The following is an 11,207-nucleotide window of genomic DNA, read 5'->3' as shown; positions in this document are numbered from 1 at the left end:
GGCCCCGGGTGGGGACACTTGGCACGGTGTCACCTCCCTGCCACCACCCTGTCCCCAAGGCCCAGTGACAAGGGGAGGGGTGGCACTGAGGCCGTGTCACCCTGCAGGTCCTCGTTGTCACCAGTGACGGGGGAGTGACGTCAGAGTGTCACCAGTGACGAGGGGGTGACATCAGGACCTTGTCACCAGTGGGAGGGTGGCACTGAGGCCGTGTCACCTCTCAGGTCCTTGTCACCACTGATGGGGGGGTGACAGTGAGTCTGTGTCACTGGGGGGGTGACATTGAGTCCATGTCACTCGTTGGGTCCTTGTCACCAGAGGAAAGGTGACATTGAGTCTGTGTCACCCATTGGGGAGGTGACATTGTGGTCCTTGTCACCCACTGGGGGGGTCTTTGTCACCAGTGGGGGGGTGACACTGAGTCTGTGTCACCAGAGGGGAGGTGACATCAAGGTTCTTGCCACTCATTGAGGGGGTGACATCGAGTCTTTGTCACTGGGGGGGCGACACTGACTTTGCGTCACTCGTCAGGTCCTTGTCACCAGTGGGGGGGTGACATTGGGTCCATGTCACCTCTGGGGGGTCCATGTCACCTCTGGGGTGTCCATGTCACTCTGGGGTGTCCGTGTCACTCATTGTGTCCATGTCACCCTGGGGTGTCCATGTCACCTCTGGGGTGTCCATGTCACTCCCGGGTGTCTGTGTCACCTCTGGGGTGTCCGTGTCACTCTGGGGTGTCCGTGTCACTCCTGGGGTGCCCATGTCACTCCCTGGGGTGCCCATGTCACCTCTGGGTGTCCGTGTCACTCCTGGGGTGTCCATGTCACTCCCTGGGGTGCCCATGTCACCTCTGGGTGTCCGTGTCACTCCCTGGGGTGTCCGTGTCACTCTCTGGAGTGTCCATGTCACTCTGGGGTGTCCATGTCACTCCTGGGGTGCCCATGTCACTCCCTGGGGTGTCCATGTCACCCTGGGGTGTCCATGTCACCTCTGGGGTGTCCGTGTCACTCCCTGGGGTGTCCATGTCACCCTGGGGTGTCCATGTCACCTCTGGGGTGTCCGTGTCACTCCCCGGGGTGTCACTCCCACTCCTCCTCGCTGTCACTGTCGCTGTCCCTGTCCCCAGCGTTGTCCCCGTGGGTGTCCCCGAGGCACAGCCGCCACCTCCTGGGGGCCATCCCGGGACACCTGAGCGTCACCCGGGCCGGGCCGAGGTGACACCGCGCGGGGAAGAAGCGCAGCAGTGTCCCCAAGGCCTGCGGGGACGGCGGCGGGAGGCGCAGCGCCGCCACCACCTGCGGGGGGACACCGGGGACACGGCGGGGGACAGCGGTGAGCTCCAGCAGCAGCGCGGCCACCCGCGCGGGGACACGCGGGGACGGGCCCAGGTAACGCTCCAGCCCGTCCAGCAGCACCAGCGACGGGGCGCGGGGAGGGGACGGCGACACCAGAGAGCGCGACAGCGACACCAGCTCCGCGCACAGACAGGGGACCGAGCGGGGGTACCGCAGGGACAGGCGCTGGGGACAGGGACAGGGACAGGGACAGGGGGGATAGAGGGACAGAGACACGGGGACAGGGGGACAGAGACAGGGACAGGGGGGAAAGGGGACAGGGAAAGGGACAGAGGGGACAGGGGGACAGGGGGGATAGAGGGACAGAGACACGGGGACAGGGGGACAGGGACAGGGACAGGGGGGAAAGGGGACAGGGAAAGGGACAGAGGGGACAGGGGGACAGGGACAGGGACAGGGACAGGATAGGGGACAGGGGACAGGGACAGAGGGACACGGGACGGGGGACAGGGACAGAGGGACACGGGACGGGGGACAGGGAGGGACAGAGAGGATGGGGACAGAGGAGACAGGGAGAGAGGGATAGAGGGGACAGAGGGGACATGGGGAACAGGGACAGGGACAGAGGGAATGGGGGTAGAGGGGACAGGGGACAGAGGGGATGGGGATAGAGAGAACACGGGGACAGGGGGACAGAGGGGACAGGAGGAAAACGGGACGGAGGGGACAGAGGGACAGGGGATAGGGAAGGACAGGGGGACAGAGGGGATGGGGACAGAAGGGGCACGGGGACAAGGGGACAGAGGGGACATGGACGGGGGAATGGGGATAGAGGGGACAGAGGGGACAGGGAGGGACAGAGGGGATGGGGATGGAGGGGACACGGGGACAGAGACAGGGGGACAGAGGGGACAGGGGACACAAGACAGGGAGGGGACAGGGGGACAAAGGGGACAAAGGGGACAAGGGGACAGGACAGGGAGGGACAGAGAAGACAGGGACAGGAGGACACAGGACAGGAAGGGACAGGGGGACACGGGACAGGGGGACAGGGGGAGAGGACAGGGGGACAGGGATACGGGGGACAGGGACGGAGGAAAAGGGGACAGAGGGGACACGGGACAGAGGGGACAGAGGGGATGGGGATAGAGGGAACACGGGGACAGGGACACAGGGACAGGAGGAAAACGGGACAGAGAGGACAGGGAACAGGGAAGGACAGGGGGACAGAGGGGATGGGGATAGAGGGACAGAGACACGGGGACAGGGGGACAGAGGGGACAACAGTCAGGCCGCACCCCCAAAACATTCACAAACCCCCACCATGAACGGCGGTACCCAAGCCCCGCCCACACGCGTAGCCACACCCACAACAGCTACAAAGCCACGCCCCCTTCCAGTCCACGCCCTCTGGCGATGGCCCCACCCACACATTACTATATTCACTCAACGCCACGCCCACAGCAAACCCCGCCCCCCTCCACAAGCCCGGCCTCCCACTGGCGGCTCCCTCAGCAAACCCCGCCCCCTCCACAAGCCCCGCCTCCCATTGGCGGCCCCTCAGCAAACCCCGCCCCCCCCACAAGCCCGGCCTCCCATTGGCGGCTCCCTCAGCAAACCCCACCCCCTGCACAAGCCCCGCCTCCCATTGGCGGCTCCCTCAGCAAACCCCGCCCTCCTCACAAGCCCCGCCTCCCACTGGCGGCTCCCTCAGCAAACCCCGCCCCCCTCACAAGCCCCGCCTCCCATTGGCGGCTCCCTCAGCAAACCCCGCCCCCTGCACAAGCCCCGCCTCCCATTGGCGGCTCCCTCAGAAAACCCTGCCCCTCCCAGCAAACCCCGCCTCCCATTGGCTGCTCCCTCAGCAAACCCCGCCCCCCTTACAAGCCCCGCCTCCCATTGGCTGATTCCCTCAACAAACCCCGCCCCCTCCACAAGCCCCGCCTCCCATTGGCGGCTCCCTCAGAAAACCCCGCCCCTCCACAGGCCCCGCGTTCCTCAGCAAATCCCGCCCCCTCCACAGGCCCCGCCTCCCATTGGCGGCTCCCTCAGCAAACCCCGCCCCCTCCACAGGCCCCGCCTCCCCCTCAGCAAACCCCGCCCCTCCCGGCAAACCCCGCCTCTCCCTCAGCAAACCCCGCCCGTCCCGTCAAACCCCTCCCGGTGCCGCCGGCCCCGCTCACCTGCAGCGCTCTGGGGTCGGTGCCGGTCCCGCCGGGGCCTTCCGGGAGCCGGGGGATGGCGCTGGGCGCCAGGAACAGCACTCGAGGCCCGTCCGCTCCGCCCGCCAGCGCCGTCCGCAGCAGCAGCGAGGTGCGGCCCGAGCCCGCCGGGCCCAGCACCAGCACCGGCAGCGGCGGCAGCGGCTCCTCCGAGCCTTCCCCCGGTAGCGCCGGGCCCAGCGCCCTCTCCAGCGCCGCCGCCATGCCGAGCGCGGCCGGTGCCGGGCGGCCAATCAGCTGCGCGCCCCGGAGGCATTCAGCCAATCGCGGTGCGGCTGCCGTTACCGCCAAGGAGGATCGGCCAATCAGAACGCGGCTGCCCTCAGCGCGGTTCCCGCCCACCGCGGTGGGCGCGGATTTCTCAGCCAATCAGAGCGGCGCTCCCCTCAGCGCGGTTCCCGCCGCGGCGGATCGGCCAATCAGGGCGCGGCTCCGTTCCCGCCCTCAGCCCGCCGGGGGCGTGGCTTCGTTTTCTAATGAGATGAGTGGCCCCGCCCCCTTCGGCTGTAAAGGGGCGGGGCGAGGGCGGGGACACGCCCACACACGTGGAAGGGGGGCAGAATTGTCACAGAAGGGGCACAAAGGTCACACAAAGGTCACACAAATGTCCCCAAAGGTCCCACAAAGGTCCTCAAAGGTCACACGAGGGTCCCCCAGGTCACAGGAGGGTCCCCAAAGGTCACCTGAGGGTCCTCAAAAGTCATTAAGGGTCACTCAAGGGATCCCAAAGGTCACTTAAATGTCCCCAAAGGTCACAGGAGTCACACAAGTCACAAGAGGGTCCCCAAAGGTCACATGAGTGGGCAAAGAGGTCACACAAAGGTCTCCAAAGGTCATTAAGGGTCACTCAAGGGATCCCAAAGGCCACCCAAACGTCCCCAAAGGCCACATGAGTCACCCCAGGATCCCCAAAGGTCACACAAGGGTCCCCAAAGGCCATGCAAAGACACCAAAGGTCACCCAAGGGTCACAAAGGCCCCCCAGGGTCCCCTGCAGGTCCCCAAAGGTCACACAAAGACACCAAAGGTCACCTGAGGGTCCCCAAAGGTCACCCCAGGGTCTCCAAGCCCCCCTGGTGTCCCCCAGCTGCTCCTGGGGCTCCCCGGGGTCACATAAGGGTCCCCAAAGGTCACCCCAGGGTCCCCAATTCCCCCGGTGTCCCCAAAGATCCCCAAAGGTTCGCCCAGGGTCACCCCAGCGTTGCCAATGGCCACATGAGGGTCACCAAAGGTCACAAAGGCCACTCCAGGGTCTCCAAGACCCCCCAGGGTCTCCCAGGGTCACACCAGGGTCCGCAAAAGTCACCAAAAGGGTCCCCAAATGTCCCCAAAGCCCCCCAAGGGTCCCCAAAGGCCCCGGTGCCCCCCAGCCGCTCCCGGGGCTCCCCGGGGTCACACAAGGGTCCCCAAAGGTCACAAAAAGGGTCCCCAAAGGTCACACAAATGTCCCCAAAGGCCCCCCCAAGGGTCCCCAAGCCCCCCCGGTGTCCCCCAGCCACTCCTGGGGCTCCCCAGGGTCTCCAAAGGCCCCCCAGGGTCCCCAAAGCCCCCCAAGGGTCCCCAATCCCCCCCAGGGTCCCCCAGGGTCACTCCAGGGTCCCCAAAGGCCCCCCAAGGGTCCCCAAAGGCCACTCCAGGGTCCCCCAGCCGTTCTCGGGGCTCCCCGGGGTCACAAAAAGAGTCACAAAAGGCCACAAAAAGGTCCCCAAAGGCCCCCCAGGGTCCCCAAAGGCCACAGGAGGGTCCCCAAAGGCCCCCCCAGGGTCCCCCAGCCGCTCCCGGGGCTCCCCGATGTCACATAAGGGTCCCCAAAGGTCACAAAAAGGTCCCCAAAGGCCACAGGAGGGTCCCCAAGCCCCCCCGGTGTCCCCAAAGGCCACAGGAGGGTCCCCAAGCCCCCCCGGGGTCCCCAAAGGCCACAGGAGGGTCCCCAAGCCCCCCCGGTGTCCCCAAAGGCCACAGGAGGGTCCCCAAGCCCCCCCGGGGTCCCCAAAGGCCACAGGAGGGTCCCCAAAGGCCACCCCAGGGTCCCCCAGCCGCTCCCGGGGCTCCCCGGGGTTCCCGAGCGTCCCCGGGGGATCCTCGGGCCGTTCCCGAATGTCCCCGAGTGTCCCCAGGGGATTCCCGGGGGGGTCCCGGGGTTTCTCCAGCCTGGCCGGGGCTGGGGGGGGTTTGGGGGGTCCCCGGGGGTCCCGAGGGCCGGGGCGGCCCCTCGGCTCCGCGTATTCTCCAGCAATAACAGCGCGGGGGAGGATCCGTGTTACGGCCCGAGAATACCCGGGGCCGCGGGGGGCAGCGAGCGGGACCCCCGCAGGGGATGGGGGGGAATGGGGGGGTTTGGGGTACTCAAGGATGGATTTGGGGGGATCTGGGGGAGTTTGGGGGGATTTGGGGAGGGTTTGGGGGGATTTAGAGGGATTTGGGGGGATCTAGGGGGATTTGGGGGGGATTTGGGGGGGTTTTGGGGGGGTTTTGGGGGGGATTTGGGGGGTCTGGGGGAGACCCTGGAGGGATCCCGGGGCCGCGGGGGGCAGCGAGCGGGACCCCCGGAGGGGATGGGGGGGTTTGGGGGGGATTTGGGGGGGATTTGGGGGGGATTTGAGGGGGATTTTGGGGGGGATTTGGGGGGTTTGGGGGCGATTTGGGGGGATCTGGGGGGGTTTGGGGGCTATTTGGGGGGGGTTTGGGGGGATTTGGGGGTCTGGGGAGGATCCTGGGGAGGGATGGGGGGGGATTTAGGGGATCCCGGGCAGGGTTTGGGGAGGATTTGGGGGGATTTAGGGGGGTTTGGGGGGGTTTGAGGGGGATTTGGGGGGGATTTGGGGGGATTTGGGGGGGTTTGGGGGGATTTGGGGGGATCTAGGGGGGATTTAGGGGGGATTTGGGGGGGTTTGAGGGATCTCGGGGCCGCGGGGGGCAGCGAGCGGGACCCCCGGAGGGGACTGGGGGGGTTTGGGGGGGTTGGGGGGGATTGAGGGGTTTGAGGGGGGTTTGGGGGGTTTGGGGGGATTTGGGGGGGATTTGGGGGTCTGGGGAGGACCCTGGGGAGGGATAGGAGGGATTTAGGGGATCCCGGGGAGGGTTTGGGGGGGACTGGGGGGGATTTGGGGGGATTTGGGGGGGTTGGGGGGATTTGCGGGGGGGTCTCTGGGGGCGGTCCCGGCTTTGGGGGCGGTCCCGTCAGCCCCGGTTCGGGGCGGGGTCCCGGATTTGGGTGGGGGGTCCCTGGGAGGGGGCCCTGGGGGGGTCCCGTATTTGAGGCGGTCCCGGATTTGGGGGAGGTCTCTGGGGGGGTCTCTGGGGGTCCCGGATTTGGGGGGTCTCGGATTTGGGGGGTCTCTGGGAGGTCTCTGGGGGGTCTCCGGGGGTCTCTGGGGGTCTCTGGGGGTCTCTGGGGGGTCTCCGGGGGTCTCTGGGGGTCTCTGGGGGTCCCGCAGTCCCGGTTAGGGGCGGGGTCTCTGGGGGTCTCTGGGGGTCCCTGGGGGTCTCTGGGGGTCCCGGCAGTCCCGGTTGGGGGCGGGGTCTCGGATTTGGGGGGGGTCTCTGGGGGTCCCGGCAGTCCCGGTTCGGGGCGGGGTCTCTGGGGGGTCTCCGGGGGTCTCCGGGGGCCCCTCCAGGCCCCGGTTGGGGGCGGGGTCTCGGCAGTGGAGGCCCCGCCCATTTCAGCACCGCGGACAGATCCGCCCCCCCCCACCGGATATCGGGGGATATAGGGGACTATAGGGGTCTATAGGGGTCTGTGGGGGTTCTATAGGGGTCTATAGGGGTCTGTGGGGGTTCTATAGGGGTCTATAAGGGGTCTATAGGGGTCTGTAGGGGTCTGTGGGGGTTCTATAGGGGTCTATAGGGGTCTGTGGGGGTCTGTGGGGGTCTATAAGGGGTCTATAGGGGTCTGTAGGGGTCTGTGGGGGTTCTATAGGGGTCTATAGGGGTCTGTGGGGGTCTGTGGGGGTCTATAAGGGGTCTATAGGGGTCTGTAGGGGTCTGTAGGGGTCTGTGGGGGTTCTATAGGGGTCTGTGGGGTTCTATAGTGCTCTATGGGGGTCCATAGGGGACTACAGGCATTCTATAGGGGCCCACAAGATCCTATAGGGGTCTATGGGGGGACTACAGGGGTTCTATAGGGGTCTGTAGGGGTCTATAGGGGTTCTATAGGGGTCTGTAGGGGTCTATAGGGGTTATATAGGGGTCTATAGGGGTCATATAGGGGTTATATTGGGGTCTCTGGGGTTCTATAGAGGTCTATGGGGGTCCATGGGGGTCTATGGAGGTTCTATAGGGGTCTGTGGGGGGTCTATAGGGGTCTGTGGGGGTCTATAGGGGTCTATAGGGGTTCTATAGGGGTCTGTAGGGGTCTATAGGGGTTCTATGGGGGTCTGTAGGGGTCTATAGGGGTTCTATAGGGGTCTACAGGGGCCTATAGGGCTCTATGGGGGTTCTACAGGGATTTATGGGGGTCTATGGAGGTTCTATAGGGGGTCTATAGGGGTTCATAGGGGACTACAGGCGTTCTATAGGAGCCTATAGGGGTCTGTAGGGGTCTATGGGGGGACTACAGGGGTTCTATAGGAGCCTATAGGGATCTATAGGGGTTATATAGGGGTCTATGGGGGGCTATAGGAGCCTGTGGGGGTCTGTGGGGTCCACAGGGGTCTGTAGGGGCCTATAGGGGTCCATAGGCATCTATGGGGGTTCTATAGGGGGGTCTCTGGAACTCTATAGGGGTCTGTGGGGGTTCTATAGAAGTCTATAGGGGTTCTATAGGGGTCCATAGGGGTCTATGGTGGCCTATAGGGGTCTATGGGGGTCCATAGTGGTCTATGGAGGTTCTATAGGGGTTCTGTAGGGGTCCATAGGGGTCTATGGGGGTCCATAGTGGTCTATGGAGGTTCTATAGGGGTTCTATAGGGGTCCATAGGGGTCTATGGGGGTCCATAGTGGTCTATGGAGGTTCTACAGGGGGTCTATAGGGTTCTATAGGGGTGTGTGGAGGTTCTATAGGGGTCCATAGGGGTACATAGGGACCTAGAGGTGTCTATAGGTGTCTATAGGAGTCTATAGGGGTCCATAGGGGTCTATGGAGGTTCTATAGGGGTTCTATAGGGGTCCATAGGGGTCTGTAGGGGTCCATAGTGGTCTATGGAGGTTCTACAGGGGGTCCATAGGGTTCTATAGGGGTCTGTGGGGGGTCTATAGGGGTCTATAGGGGTCTATAGGGTTCTATAGGGGTCCATAGGGGTCTTTGGTGGCCTATAGGGGTCTATGGTGGCCTATAGGGGTCTATGGAGGTTCTATAGGGGTTCTATAGGGGTCCATGGGGGTCTGTAGGGGTCCATAGTGGTCTATGGAGGTTCTATAGGGGGTCTGTAGAGTTCTATAGGGGTCTGGGAGGGTCCTACAGGAGTTCATAGGGGTTCTATAGGCGTCCATAGGGCTCCATAGGTGTCCATAGGGTCAACAGGTGTTTATAGGGATCTAGGGGGCTCCATAGAGGTCCAAAGGGGTCCATAGGGTTCCATAGGGGCCTATAGGGGTCTCTAGGATTCTATAGGGCTCTATACAAATCTATAGGGGTCCATAGGGTCCTGTAGGGGTCTATAGGGTTCCATAGGGGTGCCTATAGGGTTCTGTAAGGGTCTATAGGATGCCATACGGTTCTATAGGGTTCCATAGGGGTCCACAGGGTCCCTAGGAGTCTATAGGGCTCCATACAAGTCTATAGGGGTCCATAGGGGCCTGTATTGGTCTATAGGGGTCCATAGGGTTCTATAGGGGTCTATAGTGGTCTATAGGGGTCCATAGGGGCCTGTATTGGTCCATAGGGGTCCATAGGTGTCTATAGGTGTCTATAGGGGTCCATAGGGTTCCATAGGGTTCTGTAGGGGCCTATAAGGGTCTATAGGGGCCTATAGGGGTCTATAAGAGTCTATAGAAGTCTATAGGGTTCTATACAAGTCTATAGGGGTTCATAGGGTTCCATAGGGGCCTATAGGATCTATAGGGTTCCATAGGGGTCTATAGGGTTCATAGGGGTCGATAGGGGCCTATAAGGGTCTATAGGGTCCATAGGGGTCCATAGGGCCTGGCCAGGCCCGGGGTCTCCTCTCCAGGGCCAGCCCCCATAATTCCCACCCGAGCCCCCCCCCGCTATAGGACCCGCCCCTAAAGCATCCATAGGACCCCCCCTCACATCCCTCGGCCCCGGACCCCCATCCCCTATGGCCATAGGGGACCCCCTATAGCCCCCCGGGCTCCTATAGCACCCCCCATCCACGCCCCCTCCCCTCCATAGCGGTCCCGCCCCTCCATAGGGGACCCCCGGCCCTCCCCACCCACAAATCCCCCCAAAATCCCCCAAAAATCCCCCCAAAATCCCCCCAAAAATCCCCCCAAATCCCCCCGATCCCGCCCCCCACTCACCCTCGGCCGCCGGAGCCGCGCCCGCCCCGCCGCAGTCCGAGGGGGCGTGGCCTGAGTTAGCCACGCCCACAGAGCCGCCTCCAATAGCAAGCCACGCCCCCTCTCAGCGCCCATCCGAGGGGGCGTGGCCTGATCTGACCACGCCCACAAAGACTCGCTATCACGAGCCACGCCCCCTTTCAGTGCATGACAGTCGAGTTGGAGGGGGCGTGGCCTAAGATAACCACGCCCACAACCACTCCCCATTACTAAACCACGTCCCCTTTTAGTGCCCACCCGTCGCAGCATGAGGGGGCGTGGCCAACACAGACCACGCCCACAACGATTCCCCAATCATTAAGCAACGCCCTCTTTCAATATCCGTCCCACCGTAGTCAGAGGGGGCGTGGCCTAAGATGACCACGCCCACAAAACACCTCCAACCACAAAAACCACGCCCCCTTTTCAGTGTCTGCTTGTTGCACTCCGAGGGGGCGTGGCCAATACAGACCACGCCCACAATTCCCCAATCACTAAGCCACGCCCCCTCGGACTGCGGCGGGCGAGCATTGAGGGGGCGTGGCCTAATATAACCACGCCCACAATTTCAATCCCTATCACTAAACCACGCCCCCTCTCAGTGCCCACCCGCCGCAGTGCGAGGGGGCGTGGCCTGTGCTGGCCACGCCCACAAACAGCTCCATTTACTAACCACGCCTCCTTTATGCCACGCCCTCAAAAAAGGCGGAGCTTTATTTGGCCACACCCCTTCCATGCTCCACACAGGGCGCTATTTGTTGGACACGCCCCTTATGGCCACGCCCACTGTTTATATTAGACCACGCCCCATTTCCGGTTACACACCATTTAAACCACCCCCACTGCCGGCCCTCCCCCATTGGCTGCGTGAGGGCACGTGGGGGTTGGCCACGCCCCTTTCTATAGGTGAAACACCCCCAATCCCTCCCATAGACCCCCCAGCCCCATAGACCCCATAGACCCCCTATAGATCCCCCCAGCCCCTATAGAACCCCATAGACCCCCCAAATCTCCCATAGACACCCATAGATGCCCCCTATCGAATCTCTATAGACACCCTATAGATCCCCCCCAAACCCCCTATAGACCCCCTATAAAACCCCCCAAAATTCCCTATAGACCCCCTATACAAACCCCCATAAGCCCCACAGAAACCCCCTGAAATCCCCTATAAACCCCCTATAGAAACCCCTCATAGACCCCTATAAACCCCCTATAGATGCCCCCAAAATCCCCTCTAGACCCCCTATAGA

This window comes from Zosterops lateralis (assembly GCF_965231275.1).
Source record: "Zosterops lateralis genome assembly, chromosome: 36".
NCBI lineage: Eukaryota > Metazoa > Chordata > Aves > Passeriformes > Zosteropidae > Zosterops > Zosterops lateralis.
Note: the sequence above shows the minus strand (reverse complement) of the source record.